Source organism: Fringilla coelebs (assembly GCF_963513975.1).
Source record: "Fringilla coelebs genome assembly, chromosome: 1".
Classification (NCBI taxonomy): Eukaryota; Metazoa; Chordata; class Aves; order Passeriformes; family Fringillidae; genus Fringilla; species Fringilla coelebs.
The window spans coordinates 3169270-3193751 of NC_140028.1; the positions used below are offsets into that span (position 1 = coordinate 3169270).

Genomic DNA, 24482 nt, shown 5'->3' on the forward strand with positions numbered 1-24482 from the left:
TCCAAAACCCATCCTTGGACACTTCCAGGGATGGGGCAGCCACAGCTTCTCCGGGCAACCTGTGCCAGGGCCTCACCACTGTGTCAGTAAGGAATTTCTTCCTAAGATCCAATCTAAATCTGCCCTCATTTAGCTCAATGATATTCCCCCTTCTCCTATCACCCCATGCCCTTCTGGAAAATCCCTCTTCTTTGTGTTGATGCAAATTCAGGTTTTTGAATCCCTGATGTGTCAGGGCATTGCTGTCTGACCCTTTGTTGTCTTCCTGCTCTGCCATCTTTGCCAGCTGCAACATCCTTTTTCCTCTCCTCCTCAGTCTGGTTTCTGGACTTCTGCTAGTGTGTTAAATGTGCTGATTCCCACTTTCCAGTGGTCATCCATGCAGCAAATCACCCTTCTGGTGCTCTCCAAGGCCTCCCACCTTCCTGATTTGCTTTTGTTTATTAATGCAACTAAAAATTAGCTTGACCACTAATGCAGCTTTGATGGATGTGGGAGAGGCTGATCAGTGCAGCCACGTGTCCTGCCTCATCCAGGCTTCTGATTCAGATTCCATCTCTGTTTCCTCTTGTTATTGTGTCTAAAGCAAGAGTTAGAGAGTGCTGAGGCAATGAACCAGGTTACCCGGAGAAGCTGTGGATGCCCAATCCTGAAGATGTTCAGGGCTGGGTTGGATGAGACTTGGAGCAGCCTGGGATAGTGGAAGGTGTCCCTGCCCATGGAAAGGGGGATGGAACTGGATGAACTCAAAGGTCCCTTCCAAGCCAAAGTGTTTTGTGACTCTGTAAGTTATTTAGTTGAGATTGGCTAAAAGAGATTTCAATATTACAGTATGTTATTCCCACCCTCTCTTGTGCAAGCAACCTCATTCATTTTCTCACAGCTGTCTTTATTTATTTATTTATTTATTTATTTATTTATTTATTTATTTAAAATATTTTAAACCTCTTATCCTTTACTCTTCATCACACAACCCTCTGGTGTGACCAGGTTTTCCTGCTTGCTCTGGGTCAGGAGAATCTTTCCCAGGAGTGTAGGAAAAATAAATATTCGGTGTCGTGATAAATTTGCACATTGATATTACAGCACTTAAAATGTAATTGAAAAGAGAAATTAAAGAGGGAAGCTGAAAATGAATGAGACTATGTCTCCCTTTCCTTATATATATATATATATATATGCATATATACACATATGTATGTGTATATATATATAAAATGGTATTTTGAATTGTTGGTTCTTCTAGGATTTCAGGAATATTTAAATACCAAGTGTGAAAGGGCAAATAATATCAAGACAAAAATTACACTTTTGATTCCCTGCCTGTACCATAAACACATTCTGCCTGATGAAAGTGGAATGAACTGTTAAAAACTTGTAATTTACTTTTCCCATCTTTATTATCCTCATTCCTACAGTTCACCTGCTTTGTGCAGTGGGGTGAGCTGGGTGGCTCTCACTTGGGTTTTTATGGACCTTCCAAGGGTCGCTGGTGCTTCAGAGGACTGGAAATTGATGAGACCTGAGGGTTTTAGGTGGGCAGGAGGAGCCTCTGTTTCATTTAGGGTTGGAGTTGTCATTGTCAGGGCAAAGGCTGATTGCACTGGAAAGGACTTGTGTGTCCAGGTTTGGTCCCAATGGGGATGGATGGATGGATGGATGGATGGATGGATGGATGGATGGATGGATGGATGGATGGATGAATCTTTCCAACCAGGGCATGGTTGGTCTTGTGTTTCCACCTCTGGTGTCTGGGCTGGGGGATGAAGAGATTGAAGGCAGTTCTGTGGAGGAGGACTTGGGGGTGCTGGTGGATGAGAGGCCGGACATGACCCAGCCACTGCACTTGGAGCCCAGAAATCCGAGTGTGTCCTGGGCTGCATCCAAAGCTGGGTGGGCAGCAGCTGAGGGGGTTGTTCTGCCCCTCTCAGGTGAGACCCCACCTGCAGAGCACAGGAAGGACTTGGAACTGTTGGAGCAAGTCCAGAGGAGGCCACCAAGGGGATCAGAGGGATGGAGCCTGTCTGCTCTGGAGCCAGGCTGGGAGAGCTGGGATGCTCAGCCTGGAGAAGAGAAGGCTCCAGGGAGGCTATAAAGTCCTTTAAAGTGCCTAAAAGGGCTCCAAGAGAGCTGGAGAGGGACTTTGGACAAGGACTTGGAGTGATACTACAGGGGAAAATGGCTTCTCACTGATAGCAGATTTAGATTCAATATTAAAACGAAATTCCTTATTGTGAAGGTGGAGAGGCCCTGGCAAAAGTTTTCCAGAGAAACTGTGGCTGCCCCATCCCTGGAAGTGTTCAAGGCCAGTTTGGATGGGGCATGGAGCACCCTGGGATAGTGGAAAGTGTCCCTGCCCATGGAAAGGGGGTTGGAACTGGATGATCTTTAATGTCCCTTCCAGCCCAAACCATTCCATGATTCCTGACCATTAGAATGTGTTTTCCTATGACATGATCCCCTCAGTCTAAATTTAATCCAGCTAATTAAGCATGAGCCTAACTCACAACGGGACTGTCAGAGTGTACCTCCATTATGATGCTTGTGGAGGAAATGCTGCAAAACATCTTCCTCAGCAGCATCACCAACCTTTCAAAGTGCATTGTATTTTGCAGAACACTTTTTGCCACGTGCAAATCCAAAGTGTGGCCCCAAACTGGCGTTGGTGTTTTTGGCACTGCCGCTGGGCACCACAAGGCTGGAGGAAAGCTCTGCCCCTTCCCTTGATGCTGAGTGAACAGAAAGCTTCATAAAATATTGCTGCTTTTTTCCTATTGCAAAATAGCCAGAAATGTCTGTATTTTGCTGTCAGAAAGGCTATTTGTGGTTTTTAATATTACACTGTATTTCCCAAAGAATATGGTCAACTCCCTATATTTTTTTTCTGCTTGCCTTGCAAATGGTGGTGTCTAAGATTAAAATAAAGCAAGAGTTAAATTAATCTGATTTAACACTTGCAGGGAGGTTTCTATTTAAAACTCTTTTTCTTCGAAGTGTCACTAGTCAGGAAATTCAGTAGGCAGGTGCCATCTCTTTGTTGCAGTGCATGGGCACATCTCTGCAGTGTTTCTGATGATGGAAAAAATAGCATTTAACTAAAATAAAAAAAGAGGCAGGATGGATTATCTTTTTTATTTTTTTTTATGTCCATTTTGTGTGTCCATTAGAAAAGCAAAGATTGCACTGATAATCAGTTGCTTTTTAAATATATCCTGAAGATTGGTACAAAAATAAGAAGAAATGGTGTATCAGCAGGTGGTTTTGAATTTTTTTTTTTCTGGGATACAGAGCTATGGGGAAAAGCTCTCCCAAGGGCCATTTAGGTGTGTTGTCAGTTCATCTGCTGGGATGCTGCAAGAAAAATCTGGAAAATATTTTCCAGCTATTCCTTGAATGAAGTCAAACTTGGATGCTATACCTATACTTACTATTTTTATTTTTTGTAAAATCCCTTTTTTTGGAAGTGAATACTGATGTTGGGTTAGGTGATGATCTCTTCACTCTGTCATCTCTTTCTTAAATAAAAGCAGGAAATAACTGCAAAATGTTTGATACTCTTCGTTGTGTAGCATTTGTTTTGTTCTTGCTCTGCTGTTCCCCCTGCTGCAAAGCCAGGCATTGCAAAAATAAGATTTTTTGAGGTTATTAAGGACTGTATTAGTCCTCCTTCTCCTCTCTGCATACATTTATTGTCATTCTGGTCTTGAATAACTTGGCCATGTATTTTTTTTCCCCTTGTAGGACTCCTCCATCATCTGGTGCATGGAGTAAAGGAGTGCAGGAGACAGCCGTGCTGTAGGATTTTATTCCAGAGCTGTTGCCATAGTTCTTATTTCTGTAAAATAAAACAATTTCTTCTTCCACAAGAGACTTTGATCATGCTCATTGCTGAAACCTGTTGCTTTTTTTTTTTTTCCATTTTTAATGAATCTTCTTGTGATGCTTCTGCATGGAGGAGGGAGGTGCCTCCTTTATTTTTCTACATGTGAAAACCAGGCAGATTTGGAGGTGTTATGACCCACATTTTTGGATTAACCCATTTCTGGGCTGTGTGAGATGCCAGAGACTCAAATATGGTATGAGGGAATTCCCAAACTTGCTATTAATGGCTGCTTTGTTAAAAAATCCCATACAAAGCCAGGAATTCTGTTTTTATTCATCCTTCTTACCCCACGTGGAAATTCCTTTGTTTTTTGTGATAGTAAAAGAGGGAATGGCTTTAAGCTGAAGAAGCTGAGCGACCTGGTCTAGTGGAAAGTGTCCCTGCCCATGGCAGGGGTTTGAGATGAGGTGATTTTTAAGGTCCCTTCCAACCCAAACTATTCTGTGATTCTGTGATTTACTGACATGTGGCATCTCATGACTGTCACCACAGTCCTCATGCAGTGGTGCTGCCTGCCCAGCTTGAGTGCCCCAGTTTTTGGGGTGTCTTAGAGGAATAAAATCCTCCTGGGCTGTTCAGGGAAGATTTGGATGATGTCTCACTGGGTCTACAGGTTGTGGAATAGTCACTTCAGTTTTAGATTCATTGGATCATAGAATGGTTTGGGTTAGAAGAGGCCTTCAGGATCATCTCATTCCAGCCCCTGCTATGGGCAGGGACACCTTCCACCAGACCAGGCTGCTCAGAGCTCCATCCAGCCTGGCTGTGGACATCCAGGGATGGGAAATGCTCAGGATCACAGGGACCAGTGGTTGCAATTCATTGTAGGTAATTGCAATTAGGTTTGAGCTGAATTGTTAGCGAATGCTTTGCAGCATCCTTTATCCCAGCATGGAGATGTTCATCATGCTCCAAGATCTTCTGATTTTGGAGATAAAAATGCTGCTGTACATCTGGAGATGGGGGAGGTTGATGAGGCTGCAGAAGTGCTGGGTAGCACCTTGTTTCATACAACCCTGTATGTGACAGAAATTCTTGTTGGAAGGTGCAGGGCTTTAGATTTTCCTTAGTGTGAACTGTATCAAGAGCTAAACCTTAATACAGCTTTTTACTATATTTTTCCTCACAAAAACAATTGATTTGTGATCCCTTGTGACACTATTCGCTTTCTAGACTCTCATGAGAATCTCCTAATTTCTAAATACCTGATTTATACAAATTTAGACATAGTGTTACATAGTTTGAGATGTGATTTACCTTTCCCAAGTGTATTGATGTCTTCTGTTGTGTGCCTGGTAATCTCCAGCTGCTCTCTTACCTGAGGGTCTGTCACTGCTGGGGTGACCCTGATGTCAGTCCCATCAAATATTCTGCTGCAGGTTCTGGATGCTCAGGGAAAAAGTATGAAAAATTAAGCTTACAAATATACATATGTTATTAAATTAACAATTAATTTTTGTAATATAGTGCATAAGACCGTATATATAAAACTCAAATATATATAATAATACTGTATGTGGTTTTGTTTGCTTTTTTGTTCTGGTTTTTTTGGGCCTTTGTTCTAAGGAATTTAAAACTTTAACTTTTCTCTGCCAAAAGCGCTGTGGGATTGATGTGGGCGGGATGAGGCCATGGTGAATACTCATAGCTGTGATCAGGAAAGTTTTTCCAACTTCCTGGATCCTCCCCATCCTCTTGAAGACCATCCCATGCAGGCTTTAAAGCTACCCAGAGCTGCAGCGATGGTGAAATATCAAGTCATTTTACTAAATCTACTTTTACTAATTATAAATATGGTAAAACTCTAAAATAATTAAAATAGTGGTGCTTAAATTGTGTTGAGGTTACTGCATGTTAGAGGTTCAATTTCTCAGTGTCAAGGACCTTCAGCTTCCATTAACAGCAAGTGCTCAAAGATGGTAGTAGGTGGCAAAATGTGGGTGTGGAAGCCTGAGAAATGCTGTCCAAAGCTTTTTGACACTTCTCTCTTGGAGAACAACTGTGTGCTTTCCAAAGCCCTCCTAAGTTTTGATCACGCACCATGGGGAGGTTTCATAGCTACGGGTTGGTTTTCTAAAAATGGAATGGATTCTGTCCCAGCCAAGTACCCAAAACAAGCCCTTGGAGAGACGTCTTAGCAAGTGGTGAAAACAGGATTGCAATATTTGTGTAAAACAGGGCACCTTCGAATTTGAAAAAGCAAACTGAGATTCTCACTACAGTTACTTTCCTGTTGATCATCTTCAGAGCTGAAGAAGGTGGGTTTCATTGGATCCTAGAATGGTTTGGGTTGGAAGGGTCCTCCTTCCAACCCTCTGCCATGGGAAGGGACACCTCCCACTGTCCCAGATAGCTCCAAACCAAATCAACCTGGCCTTGAACACTTCCAGGGATGGGGCATCCACAACTTCTCTGGTATTGTCTCATTTTTCCCAAACATAGGATAATCATGAGACTCGAATTCTGGTGAGTTGGGATTCTTTTTCCTCTTATGGGAATACTGGCAAATTAATTGTCAAAATCCTCTTCCCTGTGCATCTTTTTTAATTTCTATTTCTTTGCACATTGTTCAGGTGTACCTCTGTTTCCTTTCTTTTATAAAGATATCCCACAGGCTCTGAGGTAATCAGGCTTGCTCTTCTCTCTTTGGCCAGTTCTTTTCCTACTGCCCTGTGCTTGTCTTCCACATAAACAATAATTATAATTTAAGTATAATCTCAGAAGCAGAGTTGTGCATCCTAGTCCTGTTTGTGAGGCATTTGAGCACAGAATATAAAGACTGTGCAGAAAATAGTCTGGAGATCCTGCTGTCCCCAGGGGTACTCACTGCCTCTCTTCCTGTACTTCCTGAATTTGGCCATCTCTTTTTGTTTCCTTCCTGGTGAGACCAAAAAGACTTTTTGAATTTTCCTCAGCGGCTGTTTTGTGGGTCTGAGATGCTGCTGGCTCCTTCAGCCTCATCAGGGTGCAAGATCCTCCTGCTGGGACAGTTTGGCTTTTGCTTCTTTCCTCCTCCAGCAGAAAGGAAATTACTTTTCAAAATTTGTGGTCCTTCCTGGGTTGGGGCAATAATCCTTGGAAGCAAGTGGTGGCCTGCAGGGTAAGGGGATGAGTGGTGTCCACTGGTCATTTACATGCAGATCATAGAAGGGTTTGGGTTGGAAGGGACCTTTAAGATTATCTTGTTCCAATCCCCCTGCAGTGAGCAGGGACACCTTCCACTAGACCAAGCTCCATCCAACCTGGCCTGGAACAGTTCCAGGCAGGTGAGTCCCTTGGCTGCTTTCCTCTGCAGCAACTTGGTCGAGGGACACTTCTGGACTTGATGTCCTCCTTGCTCCTCTCCCACACCCCAGAGAGGCAGGTGGTTGTCATGAGTGGATGTCATCTTGACGGACATCATCTCAAAGCCTACCAGCATCATGATAAATCCCTTGTTATTGGCTGTAGCAATGTCCTCTGGTGGTTCTCCACCCTCTTTTTCCATTAACTCACCATCCTGGGCAGACTGAGCCTGGATATTTTGCCTGGCTGTTTGAAAATCACTTTGCAAAGTTCTCCTGAGCAGACCAGGGTGACCTTGCATTTGCTGATTTGGTAGCCGGGCTCTGGTGCCGATTCCCTGCGTGGCATCTCATAAATAGCTCCAGTTTTCAGTTTCATTTCCCAGACCTGTTTACACCTTGCCAGAAATAATTACAACCTCTGAGCCTGAGGTTTGCTGGGCAAGGGGGAGGAGGGCAAGGAGAAAAACCTGCAATCCATGTTTTTTCATGTGTTGTCGTCAAGATTGTGCTGTCAGCGGGATTGGGATCTCCCTTCTGGGGCATGAATCAGGCTGTGCTCGCGTCCGCCTGGCATCGCTCCCCTTCTGTGCTTGAGAATTCTTCCCCTTCCTCTGTTCAGCATCATCTTAAATTCATATCCCAGGCGGTGCCTCCCTCACCTGCTTTATTACCTCTTAATGTGTTTTCCCAAGAATGTCTCGCACGCGGATAAACCTCTCCTGCTGCCCTTGTAAAACCAGTCCTTTCCGCGCTCTTCCTCCTCCAGCGCCTGTGCATTTTTCCTCCATCCATGCAGAGCTACTTTTCTTCTTCTTGCCATGTTTTTTTGAGCACCTTGGAGCCTGAGCATCCTCCTGGAGAGGCGGGTGGATGCCATCACTGCCGGCTTTGCATCCAAGCCGGCGCTTGCTGTGGTCATGTGTGGAGCCGGTGGGGAAGGCAGGAATATTTTTAGCCTGCACTTCTGTGAGCTGCTCAGGGGGCCGCCCACAGCAGAGTATTAAAATAATAGCGGGGACATTGGGTAAGCTCTGCAGCAAAATGTTGATATGCAAATTGCCATCTTAAGAGCAAACCTCAAGGCGATTTTTGGCAATGCATGCAAGGCTCCAGAGCGGTGTGTTTTGAATAAAGATTACAGCAAAGGGATTTTGCCTGGAGGCCAAGCTCGTCTCGTTTATTCTGAAGCTTAGCAGAGCTGGTAATTCAGTGTTGGAAGCCAACAGGGTGAAACGTATGCACCTTTAAAAAGGTATTAGATTAGCATTGGTGAAACAAAATGTCACGTCACCTCTGTAACTGAAATTTCCAGGCTTGCAGAAGCAATAAATTCAGTTGGATTTCATTTGCGAGCATTTCCTGGGTGCTGTCCAAGGAAGAGGCGGCTCTGATGGCAGCAGAGTTGGTTTGGGAGGTTTCGAGGCATTACCTGGTTAAAAAATGAGCTTGTGCCAGCTGATTCCACACTGCTTTGACTTTTCTCTTCAGCTTGGTGGTGGATGGCTTGGCTGTTGGAAACCTTGCAGTAAGAAATCAGATCACACATGAATTCCTTATTTTTGTTGGGGTTTTTTTTGGTTTATTTTCTTGGCTATTGAGTTCATGTTGGCACAACTAGGAAGGAAACAGCAGTAAATTTGTAGTATATTAGAACAGTTTGAGTTGGAAGGGATCTGAAAGATCATTTTGTTCTGACCCTCTGCTGTGGGCAGGGATGCCTTCCAGTAGACCAGCTTGCTCCAAGCCCTGTCCAGCCTGGCTTTGGACACTTCCAGGGATGGATCAGCCACATTGCCATTTATAATGTCATGTCAAGCTTCCCATCCACCAATATCCCCAAGTCCTTCCTCTCCTCAGGGCTTTTCTCAACAGAGGATTTGAATTCTTTCATTTATTCCAGTTCTTGAGGAGCAAGGATGAAATTTTAGGTGTTTTCATTATTCTTTGTTTCCTTCACCCATCAGTGCCTGGGCATTGATAGGTAAAGGAATAGCTCATATCACAATAAATATATTGCTCTAGAATTGAAAAGTGGCAGTAAATTAAATAAAATGAGAATTTTAGGGTTTGTTTGGAATTCTCTAATTCTTGAAGGTTGTTACAAATCCATCCCTTTTTAGAGGCTGGAGAAGGATGATTTTGAGTGGGAATAAAAGTAGATGGTAGCTAATTTTTTGCACTTTGAACGAGGCATGGAAGAACCAGGTGGCTGAGACTCTGTGGGAACACATTCTGACTTTGATACAAGTTTGTGTTGATCAGATCTTAGTTCACTTGTATCCTTTTACTTTAATTACATGTTCCAACACTATGAGACTTTTAAATATCAGATTTTGAGAATGTTCTCTGCCAAAACTGCACGCTTTAAGTGCAGATCCTGTTGGCAGGCATCTCGGGAGCTGTTGACTTCCCTCTTTTGTAACCTCATCGTCTCTTGCTGAGTTTTTTCCTCCTTAAAATTCTAACATCATTTGATAAAACAGCAAAGCTCATGGGTGTGTAGCCCTCTGAAGATCACTGTGTCCTGCCTGCATCCCAACAGAGCCAGCTGAGAACAAGAAAAGCATCTTTCGAGTTTGGTTCAGGCACATCTTGGATCTTGTTTGTTTCTGTCCTTTGGTGCATCCTGCTTCTCCCTGGCCTTAAACACAAGATGCTGGTTTAGTCTTCTCATGCTGCCTTGTGCCTTGATGAGGTATTGATTCTTCCCTCCAAGGTGATGAAACTCTGCTCCTGACTTTGAAATGCTCCAGGTCTCCACCTCTCCATTATTCTTCCTTCTTGATTATTTCATTTATAGGAATGTTCTTAATTTTCCCCGAAGCTTGTTTTTTGGTGATGTATCAGGGAACATCACAGCTGACTGTCATGCCAGTGTTTTTGTCTTTCCAGATTGTGTTTCCTGAAATTTCCCATCAAATCTGTGTTCAACTCCTTCTGCGTTCAGTCTCCTATTTTAAGGTCTTTATTGCAGGAATTATCTCTGTAGTCTGTATTTATACAACATTTCATGTGATGCAGATGTGATTCCAAAGCGGTGCCTTTGATAATACCTTTAAAATTGTTAGTAGTTAACAATCTTGAGAATGCTGTCATCTTATATAAGCATTTTTATTTATATAGGTCAGAGACAAAATTTAAGACATATTAAGACATTGTAGATGTTAATACTTAAAAATCAAATACAAATAATTAAAATATACATGTATTTTTTTTGGCCCTACCTTAGTTCCTTTGGTAGTTACGACATCAGCTGCTTTCTGTGGGGCAGCTGGAATGCTGAACTCTGATCTCAGCAGATAAGAAATATTTTTGTAAAGCTGTGCATTTAGACTAATTCTGTCTGCCGTAGAATGTGCTGAGGATTTGTGATCCTCAGCAAGCATTTGACAGATCTTAACTAGTTCTGCTCTGTCTTGTCAATCAAAATTAAACGCCCACCTCACTCCTTCCTACTTTCTCTCTCTCCCAGCCTTTTTATTTAGGTTGGTCATTAAAATTGCTCATAACCATAGAAACGAGGAAAACCCGCCCCTTACTTTCCAGAGCCTTAGTGTGATATTCCTGTGCTGACATCATGTGAATTACAAACACGATGGCTTAAAAAAACCTCCCAGAACCTGCAGAGTTGTCATTAATTCCTCCCTGTAATGGAGTTGTCCCAGTGGATGCCACCCAAGGATCACATCCCTCTTTCATTCCTGTATGGATAATGCAAGAGGGACACAAAGGAGAGGCCCTGCTGTGGAGAAACCACCAGAAAAAGATTGAATTGGAGAAGAAAACATCAATTTGTGGGATGGGACTGGTGGGAGGGTGAGATGAGAAGAAGATGGATGGGCAAGAAGTCTCATGTACAGTGTGGGGTGGTTTTGATCATTCCAGTATTGGTTTTTATCCTCCTAGGGCTGCCCTGGGTGCTCTGGGAGATGGGCATAATGATATTTCTGGGAAATTGGACCACCAGGTTTCTGCAGTTAAGGACCTGAAGCCCCACTTGTCAGGATGGGGTGTGCCATGGCTTAGCTTGTTCTGAAAAATTGAAATGACCACTGGTTTTTGGCTTGTACAGGCAGTTTAAAAGTGCTTGTCCCAAGGCTACGTGAGGGTGATAAAAACTCCTACCCTAGCATCCAAGAACATCCTGAGATTTTAGTGCTGGGCTCAGTGTGCTGCACAAATAATTCTGTTTTCATTTGGAGCAGGACTGCCTCAGTTTGAGACAAATTTTGTCATTTATTTCTCCCCACCTTCAATTGCAATAAGTCATATATAGGAAAGTCTCCAGGATGGAGATGTGGATTGCTCCTGAATTAGTTGGATGTAAAAGTTTCACCACTCTTTTAATCTGAAGGCTTGTCTCTTGGGAAGAGGAATTTTGACCTTTGGCCAGAGAAATAACAAGGAAGAAGTGTTGTGTGATGTGGCATGACAAGGTGCTGCTGAGCAACATCTTAAAATTTAAAGGTCTTCCTTATTTACCCTGTCTTTGAAAGCTGGTTCTGGGTACTGTACTTTAACTTAAAGGCTCTTAATCATTATTTTGTCCCCATGTTTTGGAGGTGTTGGCTTTTGAGGGTGTTGAAGTTGACTGTGTAATCAAAGAGGAGGAAAGGGTAATTGGATGGTTTTTCTAAGGGTAGAAAAACTCAAGGCAGGAGCTCCTTTGGCATCTTTTACTGCTCTCTTTAGCTCTGATGTCATCCCATGTGATTTTACTTTCTTCACCATCCCATCATAAGGAGGGGTTAGAAGGCTTTCATGGTTAGTCTGGAAGGCTATCTCCTGTGTGGTGATGCTCCTCCTGCTTAAAACAAGCCCAAAATATCAGCATTTTCATTAAAACACTTTCTTTGGGGATTAATTGCTCTGTAATATTTTTATTTCAGTACTTTGCCCAGTGTATAAGTGCCTCACCCTGAGTTGCCTAAGCTAATATTTTTCTTCTTTTCTCTTTTATTTTTTATTAAAGCATAATAGACTGCATTAAAAGTGTCTTAAATTCCTTCTGGAGCACTGGCTTCCAAATTTGGGCAAAAAACCCCACTAACAGTTGTGAAAATGTGTGTGGGAAATGAGTTTATGATATCATTACAGTCTCCAGAGTTATCTGAGTTTCTGGATCCTTATGGATGCTGTTCCTGATGAGAGGAAATGGCCTCAAGTTGCACCAGGGGAGGTTTGGATTGGATATAAGAAAAATTTTGTCACTGAAAGGATGGTCAAGCATTGCACAGAGTGCTGAGGAAAGTGATGGAATCACATCCCTGAAAATGTTTAAAAGTCCAGTGCTGGGTCCACTTGGTTGTCTCAGTGATGTGGTTCTCTCTCAGCAATCCCTATATTTGCATGGGCTTTCTATTTGTAGGAAATGTAGTAAAAATGTAGTAAAAACATAATAAAACCAGTTTAACTGGCTAATACTGACTATGAAACATGACATGGCTAAACAGGGGGAAATGACAATAATGTGAAATCACAAATTGCAGAAAATTAAAATTACTTGCTGAGTTTCACTAGGCATCCCCTAATGTTTGCACCCTGAAATGAAAGGGAAGAAGTGTTCTTTTGTTTCCTTTTTTTTGGTGTGTGTGTTCCATTGTCAACAGACATTGTGTAGGCCAAAAGCAAAGCTTGCCTAATATATGGATATGTTTAACAAATTCGCAGGGTGTGAAAACTCCCAGTTGAATCTAAAGATACGGCTAAAACCTCAGTCTTGGGAATCCCTGAGCTTCAGACTGAGGGAAACAGAGCAGATAAAAGCCTGTTTGTGCTTTTCACATCTGATTTTCTTTTTATTTTCCCTTTTATCTAAACAGGAACAATACTGCTGAGCTGGGCCTTGGGTCCATTGGGTTATTGCTGCCAAGTTCCCAACAAGTGGCTCCACAGCACAGCAGAATAAAATTGTGGGTGAGGTAATTTTTTGCTGTTTTCTTTCCTTGAAAATCCTTCTTGTTTCATTTTTTTTTTCTTTGATTTTGGATGGTTTTCTCCATATCCTTTCAGCTCATTGGAGGTGATGCTGCATGTTGTGGAGGAGGCTCTGGAGCTGGGGTGTAGGTACGCTGTGGGCTTTCATCTTGCAGATGTTCACCTCTGGATCACATTTTCTGCTCTTGCAGTGGTTTCTTTGTTTTAACTGGTTACCACTGGGTGATCTCCATCCAAATTTTCCCTCTGACATCTGATCTTGGCTGTACATTAAGCTCTGGGACGTTCCCTGCTCATGGTATGTTGACTTTGAGTCGGGCTTTCTGGCCAAAGCCAGAGTTACTGGGTGTTCTCTGCTAGGAACAGATGGTCAGTGAAAGTTCCATTTTTCAAGGTGCAACAGACTGTGTCTGTAAAACCTATGGAGTTCTTTAACAGCAATAACAGTTTTCTTAAACTGCATCTGGTTTTCCCACCTGGAATATCGTTAACAGTAATTTGTATCATGGCTGGAATAGTTGTTTCATGGGCTCCAGCTTAACAGGAGGAAATAAGTATTTTCTTGGGTATTTTTGGTTTAGTATCTGTTTTTTCCTTGTTAGGATGTTATTATGGAATTAGTAAAATGGATGGATTCTGATATATCTAAAATGATATATCTAAAATGATTCTGATATATCTAAAATGGAGATATTTATTGAATTGATTGGTTATCTTGCACGAAGAAATGGAAGATACCGAAGAAATTTGAAACAAATCCTAAAAAAGGTTTTCTAAATTTTTAAAATATTTTTCATTTCTCTACTCCTGTTTTCCACAGCGCTTGGAACATTGGCTTGTTCCAGCCCCGATTCATACACAGAGCTGAAGAGATTTGTAACATTCAGTAAATAATATGCATAAATTGTGCCTATTAACGTTCTGAGTAATTACCAACAACAGAGTAAATTCGAGGTTAATGAGATTAACGGGGCAGAGGAAGGAAAGCTCTGAGTGCCCCTCCCAGTGGCCCCGGAGCCCAGGGTGGCCCCGTTTCTGTTGACGAGCCCAGCATGGCTGGAGCTGCAGCAGTGATTTTGCTGCTGTTCCCCATACAGAGCCTAATGAGTTCCTACTGCTGGCATTCTGCTTTAAATGCTGGATAATATTATTAAATCCCACTCTTTGTGAGGGTTGTTTTTCATAGTTGTGTTTAATAGTTTTGTTTTTTTCCCCCTGTTTGCTCTGGTGCTAGGGCTCAGGGATAAGGTGCCTGGTTAGCTCTAGCTCTCTGACATCTTCTCCCAGACATCTGGTACCCTCCTGGATGTCTCCTCAAAGCCACCAGAGGAACCGGCCAAAGTCTTTTCATGTTACTGTCAGAATATTTTACTTGGAAGTACGTTGAGATTAACCCTTATTTTCTTATCCTAAGATCCATCCTGGCTTGATTTCATTTGTCCTATGCCTTTTTCCCTCTAAGAGCTCTTCATTACATGCTCTCCAGTAAGTCTAGCAGGGACAGGAAGTCCAATTTCCAAACATGACATGATTATTTTTCTACTCTAGTGTCTCTCAAACCCTCTCTCTTTTCCAGGTTAGTGGGTTTTCTGCTCTCTGTCCATCATCTTCCAGCATTGTCTGGCAGTCTTCAATGTTTTATCAATGTCACTACCTCAGAATTGTTTATTTGAGTTTTCTCCACCCAAAACTGCATCTGCGTGGTTCCCTCAAAGCTCTGGGCACCGACTCCCCTTGCTGGTCACGTCACAAACTGCAACCTATTTTTTTTTCTGTTTTAAATGAAAATGCCTTACCCAGAGACCTATTTCGTTTACTCAAGATAAATGTTGTACTTATGACTCTGGTTTTTCTTGTTCTGGCAGTTCTGATTAAACCATGAACTTTCCATGTAAGCAATTCAGGTAGAATGGGGCACTGCACATTGCCTAAATGATATATTCACCTCTTAGCTTTTGTTTTCATTTCTTGGATATTTGGTTTTCTTTTTTGTGTGGGCTTATTTTTTAGATTTATTTTATTATTGGAAGTTATTCTCCTCCTGTTTCAATTGTGTAGAGCAGTGATTTCTCTCTTTTCTTGTTTTGTTCTTTCATGTTTTGTTGTGAGGTTGACTGGTTAAGGGATCAGGAACACATGTAGTGTTCTCCTCTACCCTTCCAGTTGTAGGGAATGATGAGGAGGAACCAGGAGGATCCAGTAGATCAATATCTGGCCCTGAGCCTGGTGTCACCAGCAGATTTTTGGGTTTTCTTATCATGGGATGTTCTCCTGTCTCAGTGCAGCTAGGAGATGGAGATCCCTGCAGCAGCAAAGGCACCAGGGTTATTGATGTATTTGAAACCATGAAAATGGCTATGTAGGAATTAGGGGTCCTTCCCCAAAAAGAGGTGGTGGGAACAATAGCCCAGCTGAAGTGCATCTGCACCACAGCATGATCAGCACACAGGGGGAGCTGGAAGCCCCTGTGCAGCTGGAAAAACATGGCACAGTTGCCATGGGGGGAGCATGGTGGAATGAGTTCCACAGCTGGAGGGACAGGGAGCAGAATGAAGCCCCCATAATCCAAGGGGAAATGGTCAGTGACCTGTTGTGCCACTTAGGCCACTACAAGTCTCTGGGGCCATATAGGGTCACAGAATCATAGAATGGCTTGGGTTGGAGGGAATCTTAAAGATCATCCAGTAGCAGCCCCCCTGCCATGGGCAGGGACATCTCCCACTGTCCCAGGTTTCTCCAAGCCCCATCCTGGCCTTGAACACTTCCAGGGATGGGGCATCCACAACTTCTCTGGTCACCCTGTGCCAATGTGTCTCCACCCTCATTATGAAAAATTTCCTCCTTAAAACTTGCGATGATGAGGTTTTTATGGGAACAGTTCCTCCCTTGCCCTGCACAGACATGATAAAGGGCATTCTGAGGGAGAGTAAAGTAGATCTTGAGTTTTTTTGGTGGGGTGATCTCTCTCCCTTTTCCCCCACTCCCCATTGCTAACTGGGTGAGCAGTTGGTCTGAGCATTGTCTCTCCGTGCCAAGGCTGTGGCCATGATTCCCAGTGCTGGTCAGCCTGTGAGGAAATCATGCTGGTGCTTCCAGATGTTGCAATGCAGCTGGACAGGGAGGTTACTGAGTTCCAGGAGAGCGAGACCTCCATAAGGCGAGGAACGTGTTAAATTATAACATCTTAAATGCTCGTAATTTTATTGGGTTATTTTTGCAAATAGAAAAGTGATGGAAACAGCAAATGTGTGTGTGTGAGTGCAAGGGAGGGACTTGCACATATTTCTGTGTGAGGGCAGAGGAAACAACTCAGCTTGCTGCAGCTTGTTGCTAATATTTGTGTATGAGCGCTAAAAATTTCACAAGAGATATTAAGACTTGAGAAATGTGTTTTGCTGCCTTGTAAGTGTATGATTAAACCTTCATCATTTTCTTCTTTTTCACTGTGGGAATCTTTAAGACGTTACACTTGTTTTCTTCAGGCATCATACTGAAAGCAAAGAGTGGCGTTGTTATTTATTTATTTTTTGGAACGTGCTCCTCTCTGCCTGTTTTATGCAAAAGCACTTTAATTGATCTCGCAGACATCCGAGAAAAGGACAAAGAAGAAAATATTTAATGCAGCATATAATTCTTTCTGGTTTTGCCTCAAAATAAAAAGGCACTTTGCAAGGATTTATGTATCTAAACACATTTTATGTAGATGGAACAGCTACATTTTATCTGCCTACTGCAGGAGGCTGATGCAAAGAAATGCCTTGATCAAGGGTATGAACTGGTTCTGGGTAACTCCCAAAATGTTCCAGTGGTGAGCACATTGCCATTTTCTTGCCACCTTGATTGCAATTGTTGTATCTTTCTTTATTTGTGATTTTTTGGACTACTTTAATTTAATCTTCTTGAATGTTAAAAATGAAAATTTTGCAGGTCCATTCCTTGCTGTGCTGTACTGAAGCACAGTAACATCCCATTCAACCAGGAGTCCCTCCTATGCATTTTGCAGCTCCAGGATGCTTTGGATGAGGTGAGGGGACTCTGGCTTCTCTTTAATTCTCATACTGCATCCAGAGCTTATTCAAGCCTGGCAGTTGAACACAGATTGGCTGAACTGCAAAGCATCATTTCAGTGTCAACTTCTGTCCCTCCCTTCTGTCTATTTAAGGTGAAACAGCTGCAGGGATTCGATGCTGTTGTTTGCTTCCCTTCAAAGTTTGAAGGCTGAACATCTTCAGTGCTGGTGGACTCCAGAATATTTATGGGCTGGAGTCACCTTTCTTTGGCTCTGTCATAGTCAAAGGTCAAATTAAATAGTGTGTGTCAGGCCCTGTTCTGTGTTGGTGATTTGTTGTGGCTGAGATGTGAAATGCACACAGGAGTTAACGCACACTCCCGTGGTTTGCTCCTTCAATACTAAAGATTTCTGGGCATATCTGGACATGGCCTGCAAGAGTCAGCTAAAAGACTGCCTGAAAGCTCTCCCTGAAATAGTGAGCTTTGGAAAGCCCTCTGTAGCCTGGGAAGACTGAAATGTGGGCCATGGGTTTGTTGTCACCTTCATGTGCTGGAGATTTTGTCAATTTAATTGAGCTAAAATACTTGGAAGAGATTAATCTTTTTAGAAGTTGTGTCAATGCCTTGAATGTCTCGAGTAAGTGAAAATCCCTTATTGAAATAGCTTTTTGATAGTTTGGAGGTTTTCAGCTGCATTCTTTTGAAATATGCCTTGTGCCATGACTTAAAAGAGCATTTTCAATATATTTTTGGGTTTCTTTTATTTAATATTGAGCTTGAGAAAGAACAGGCCCTGTCAGTTGCCCTCCCCCCAAAAAGAAGGATGAGTAAAAGCAGGAAATAAGCAAGAGGAGCTTGTCATTAAACCTAAATCCACTTACAAACATCTAGTAAAAAGGCATCTTTAGAGGCTCATTCTGTACTTTTATTGCAAGGATGTTGTTATACTGCTGTATATATCAGAGAACTGGGTAACAGCACGTCCTCTGTCCTCAACAATTGCTTAGAGCTGTAGGTTTTTGTGCTCAAGCTGATGAATATTTTAGCTTGATGTCTCCAAGGGTAAAATGAAGGAGTAACTGCTCTGAGGGATTAATACAGAGTGAATTAGATGTTTGTAAAAGGCATTAAAAGTTGCAGTGGATGTGTTGAATCCTGGCATTGAAAATGTGAGGCGAGATGCTGTGGTGCATCCCCCTGTTGCAGAGGGACATCCATCTAGATTGCAGGATGAAGACATCTGTTTTTTTGTTAGGTGGTGCTTAGATGACATGAAAAAAGGGGAAAAAAAACTTACTTCCCACTCCTTCTCCTCTTTCCCAGCATCAATCATAAAAATAGTTGTAAGAAACCTCAGAGATGTTGCTTCTCTTTTCCCTCACAACTTCACCCAGCACCACAGACTGAGTGCTTGTGGGTACCACAAGGATGGTGTTTCTTGACCCCAGAAGCTGCATCCAGCTTTTTCTCCCTGTCTGCCAGCTACAAGGCAGGAATAACATAGCCTAGTGGCCAAGGAGATGCCCAAGGAATAGCTCACAATAGTGGGTGGCGTTGTCCTCTGAATGTCCTGCTCCTACAGCATCACCAGGATGTGAGCCAGGCACCATCTTTGACACAGGTAAACACTAACTGTGGTTATTGAGACCTGTTTTCCCACTGCCAGGGTTATTCTGGAGCCCCAGCAATGCTTGGAGCAGCCCAGCCCTTGTTCTGCTGGTTGGGCTCGGGGCTATTTATTTTGCCACCTTCTCAGAAATTGCTGTCAACTCAGCTCACTTTTTTTAGAAATGTGCTTTCATCATTTGTGATCCAAAAGGCTCTCCTGCAATGGAGGAGGTTTGGGCTGTTATTTTTAACTGAATGTTTCATTGATCTGATTTATAGCACTAGCTGCTGCTCCCTGTATTAGCAAGAGAGCAGAGAGGCAGCCGTGGTGTGGGACAGGGAGGGAGTGCTGTGGGGAGGTCTTGAGTTCCTTCCCTTGTCAGAGCTAATTCATCACAGAGCTGCAGCCTAAAGATGCCTTTTTGCATGATTTTAGGCCACTAAAAGTCAGGGCTCCACTCTCTTGGAAGTGGATTCATGGATTTCAGCCCTATCCAGCATTTTGGCCTTGGTGTCTTAACCCAATGTCAGAGTCCAATGCATTACAAACAAAACCCTGCCAAGAATAATTAAAAAAAATGCTTAGCTTTTCGTAGGAGTTTCAACTGTTATGAAGCAACTTGTGCTTTCTCTTGGGTTAAATTAATCTTGCTGCATTCCCAGGGGAAGGGCCTGAGTTTCAGCCACTGGGACATGGTGGGACCTTGGCTGATGTGGCAGGATGGAGGGTGGTTTCTTCTGGGCAGTGTCATTCTCTCCTGGAGAAATGGAGGCTCACCTTATCACTCTCTACAACTACCTAGAAAGAGGTTGAGGTGAGGTGAGTGTCAGTCTCTTCTCCCAGATGACAAGTGACAAGGATGAGAGGAAATGGCCTAAAATTGAGCCAGGGGAGGTTTAGATTGGATTTTAGGAAAACTTTCTTCACTGCCAGGGTTGTTAAGCATTAGCAAAGATTGCACAGGGAAGTGGTACAGTTGCCATCCCTGGAAGTGTTCAAAAAACGTGGATATGGCACTTGAGGATGTGTCTTAGTGGTGAACATGGTGGTGGTGCTGGGTTAATGGTTGGAATGGATGATCTTGGAGGTCTTTTTCAACCTTAATGATTCTCTGGTTGTCTGTGATGTGAAGAGCAAACCTTTCATGGAGTGTAAATGGGAGCTGGGATCACCTGAAACCTTCAATGACAGGTTTGAGTGTTCAGCTCAGTCCTAACCAAGTGTGTAAATAAAGCTGAAAGCCTCAGGAGTGGGTTATTTTTCTACTTGACGAGCCAGAAAATTAAATACAAACAGAATATTTGGGGCCCGGGTCTAAAAGTGAGAGCAGATGAGCACCACTGGGTTGTTTACAGAAATTTTTTTTTTTTACTTTTTTGATAGTTTGAAGTCTCTCACTTCCTTTCAGGCTTTCTTCTGTTGGTGTCTTATCTGCCTCTTCCGCTGAAGTAGGTTGGTTGAGTTAATCACATCAGAGGGAAAAAATACAGTTCACTGATTTTCTCCTCCACCCAACCATCAATGTATGTATTCACCAAGCACGTAAGGACTTAATATCTCAGTGTCCTCAAGGAAAACTCAGGCAAATTCACTGACTATCTATTTTTTTGGTATCATGCAGTCAGTCAGTTCACATGTGTCCCGGTCTAGATTACCCATGTGGGTTGTTTGCTGCCTATCTGGATGCTTTGGAGAACAAATTGAGGCATGGATGGGTCCTGAAGCTGAGGAGGGGGAGTGTCCATGGATACAGGGAGGGTGTGGAGAGGTTGTGACAGACTCCTTGGGGATATGGAGTAGGAGAATATGGCAGGAAGCTTTTTGTAGGGGACATAGGTGGGGATTCACTATTGATTTCTGCAGTCCTCAGCGCTATACACGACAGAGATAATGTGTGGGTTTATCACTGCTAAGCCCTGTGTTGACCAAAAAAAGAGTAGAAGGGATGTCTTTTATTTCAATTAGTTCTGAAAGTTGGGCATTTAGGACATTGTCCATAATCTTCCTGCAAAATGCAAAATAACTAAATTATTTAACATCCCATATATTTGGTGTATGCCCTCTCCTCCCCTGGCTCTGATGAGAATGTTAAGGAACTTGATTGTGAAAAGTAGCACCTCTGTGAGGTCAGGGTGGCTACCTGTGTTTTAGAGATCCTCAGGTGTTTCAAGGCAAGTGTGTCCATGTGGATAATCCAAATTTAGAAAGGAAAGTAGGGTGAGATTCAGCCTGTCCTGCTACATTGAGCTTCTTCATATATTCACAGAATCTCAGAATCCTTAAGGTTGGAAGGGATCCCTGGAGTTCATCCAATCCAACCCCCTGCCAAGGCAAGGTGACACAAGAACACATCCAGGTGGGTTTGGAATGTCTCCAGAGAGGGAGGATCCATTCCCTTCCTGGGCTTCTGTTCCACCCTCCCTGAGGGTAGAACAGAAAAAGAAAGAAAAACAAGAAGAGAAAAAGAAGTTCTTCCTCAGGTTGAGGTGTAACTTGCTGTGTTTAGTTTATGGCCATTGATCTTGTCCTGTTGCTGAGCACCATGAAAAGAGCCTGGCACCATCCTCTTGACTCCTGTCTTGGAGATATTTGTGTGGATTGATGAGATCCCCTCTCAGTCTTCTCCAGACTAACCAGGCCTGGCTCCCACAGTGTCTCTTCACAAGAAAGACCTTTCTCCCAGCTGGACTTTGAACCATGGAGAATCTACTGAAGCCAATGTGTGTAAGATATCTGCTGATGACATAGGATCATGGAATCATGGAATGGTTTGGGTTGGAAGGGACATCAAAGACCATCCCATTCCAACCCGCAGCCATGGACAGGGAACCTTCCACTAGACCAGGCTACAGACAGTGCAGACTTGCATCGTGTTCGTCCAGAAAAACAACTTAAAGAGCCTATCCTTTACTTTAGAAACTGTGTTTTCATCAGGTGATAGTGTTCAAGAGGGAAGAAGTGAACTCTTTATATTGCTTGTCTCCTGTATCTCAGTGCTTATTTCCTGGAGCATTCACAAAAAGGCTGAAAGCTGAAGTGTAGCCAGCTCAGGGCAGCAGTCCCCTGCACTCTGCTGCAGGGAATCCTGGCTCCCCAGACTTCTGCACCAACAGGAGTGAGCCATCTGGGAGGCAGGAGATGACTCCAAACTGTTCTGTTGGTATGGATGGCTTTGCCAAGGAGGAGGTTCCTGTCACACTGGGTGCTACTATTGATGGCACTGATGCAGATCTTGTGTGCTCCATCATAAGCTCTGGAGATGAGCTCACTCCTCTGCCTGGAGTGAGGAAGGCTCTTTGCACACCCAGACTTCCTCTCTGGTTGCTCTTTTCCCTGAGTGGCCAAATAAGCACATTTTTTTCCTCTTGAAATGTTGTTTGTAAACTTTTCTCTTATCTTCTGCTGTCTTCAATTTACTAATGACCTTTCCTGCAACCTGAATGCAGTGTTCCTGGTACTGTGAGCAATGTAAACTGTCTTAAATTATACCCCTTGTCCTCCATCCATCTCAGTTTGGTTTTGCAGGGAGATCGTGCGTTATCACTTGGAGTTTGCTTTCAGAATTGAGGATGGTAATAAATAAATGCTGCTGGTAGCAAAGGGAGAACGTGGACTGCTTTAACCAGTTCAATATGAGGAAAAGAAAGGAGGGATTTTAAATTTTTTTTTTCATGTCTGTCTTGTATAGACCCCTGTATCCTCTTCAACCTAGGTTTTTTAGGGTTATAGGCAAAGATGCTCCTGTCAGCTGATTTTCCTGCCTCACATCTGGAAATGCCAATTAGGGTTATTGCAATAAAGGCAGCTGCACTAATGCCAACTCTGCTATCTGTGCCTTCCTTTGCATGCTTCCTCTGCACCTGGAATTGTTTCCCTCTCCATGAAATAACTTTTGATTGGACACCTACAGGTGTGTTGCTGTATTTTCCTTGGTAATCTCTGACACTCCCCTGATTTTTACACGGCAGTTTAGTGGAAGAGCTGTTGAGATCCAGCTGTGTTGGCATTCATCAGTTCTGCTCTGACTTGACTGCAAACAAGACCCTATGCTTTGTTTGCAGTCAAGATGGTGAAAAATCCTTAAAATAGAAAGGCAAATTCATGCAATGAATTATATAGATCTAATTTTTGGATTAAAGTGACTAAAATCAGGCCCCTGTTTAACTGAAGGACACTTTTCTGTTAATTATGGTCCAAATTTCTTCAACAATGGGAGAGTAATGTGGCAGATCCATTTGTTGGAGCACAACAGATTTATGTTGGAAGCAAGCTGTGGCATTTGCTGGCTGGGCACAGGGTACTTAGGAAGCAAGAACTGAGTCTTTGGGCCTTTGGTTGAGGGACACCTGCTTCTCACAGGGGGTTTTGGGATGCAGTACAATTCTGGTGGCTGTCAGAGTATGTATATAAAAGTTAGGGAATCACAGAATGGCTTGGGTTGGAAGGCACCTTAAAGATCATCTTGTACCAACCCTTTACCATGGGCAGGGACACCTTCCACTGGACCAGATTCCTTCAAGCCCTGTCCAGCCTGGCCTTGAGCACTCCCAGGGTTGAGGCAGCCACAGCTTCTCTGGGCAGCCAGTGCCAGGGCCTTACCACCCTCACAGGGAAGAATTTTTCCTTCCTAATATCTAATGTAAACCTGCTCCTTTTAAGTTTGAAGCCATTCCTCTTTGTTCTATCACTACATGTCCCTCTCCAGCTCTCTTGCAGACCCCCCCTTCATGTACTGAAAGGCCACAATTTAGGTCACCCTGAAGCATTTGCTTCTCCAGGCTGAACAGTCCAGATTCTCTCAGTGTTTCCTGACAGGGCAGGTGTTCCATCCCTCCTTATGGCCCAGTTCAGAATTACAGAATCATTTTGGTTGGAAAAGACCTTTAAGATCATCAAGTCCAACCCTTAACATTGTACTGCCAAATGAAAGTGACTGCAGAACTAGAGCATTAGTGGTTGACTCCATTACTTTTGGTTACTACCAAGACTGGCCTCGCTTTTGATGGGGACACCAGCCAGGATGTCACAGAAGAAATGGCTAAAAGATGATCCTGAGAAGGAACATCTCCATCTGCTCTCCACACTCCATCTGCTGAAGAGAAAGTAGAAGGCCCCTCATTTTCCACAGAAATGCCTTTCACCTCCTGGCACTTCATCTACTACTTACTGTGTCTGCTTGCCCCTCCACCTCAGGAGAAACCATAAACCTGGTTGGTTTCCCATTTGTTTACTCATAGATAATCCACTCACTGGGTATTTGCTGCAAGTGTTGTGCTTTGGTCTATTTCTCCACCCTGGTTTTTAATTATCTTTCTTTCTTGATTCATAGAATCTCAGAATAATTTGGTTTGGAAGGGACCTTCAAGACCATTTTATGTTCCAAACCCCTGCCATGGGCAGGGACACCTTCCACTATCCCAGATTGCTTCAAGCCCCATCCAGTCTGGCCTTAGACACTTCCAGAGGCATCCACAGCTTCTCTGGAAAATCTGTTCCAGGGCCTCTCTACTCTCACAGGGAGGAATTTCTTCCTAATAACGAATCTAAACCCACTCTCCTTCAATTTTATTAATTTTCCCTGTGTCCTATCACTTCATGCCCCTGTGAAAAGTCCCTCTCCACCCTTCCTGTAGGCCCCTTTTAGGTATTGGAGAGGCTCTAAGGTCTCCTGGAGCCTTCTCTTCTCCAGACTGATCAGCCCCAACTGTCTCAGCCTGTCTTCACAGCAGAAGTGTTCCTACCTTTAATATTTCCC

The 24482-nt window shown here is 43.2% G+C and overlaps 1 protein-coding gene across 8 annotated transcripts in view; it reads left to right on the plus strand.

Annotated features, from left to right (window-relative positions):
- TSNARE1 (t-SNARE domain containing 1) overlaps window positions 1-24482 on the plus strand; it is a 456292-nt gene that overhangs the window by 2071 nt on the left and 429739 nt on the right. For 5 of the 8 annotated variants that reach the window (XM_084226304.1, XM_084226299.1, XM_084226305.1 and 2 more), the window contains exon 2: window positions 12993-13086. The gene's annotated coding sequence lies outside the window, so the exon portion shown is untranslated. Of the gene's footprint in view, window positions 1-12992; window positions 13092-24482 lie in introns of all 8 variants that reach the window. The other 3 variants (XM_084226302.1, XM_084226301.1, XM_084226300.1) reach the window with 2 other exon arrangements.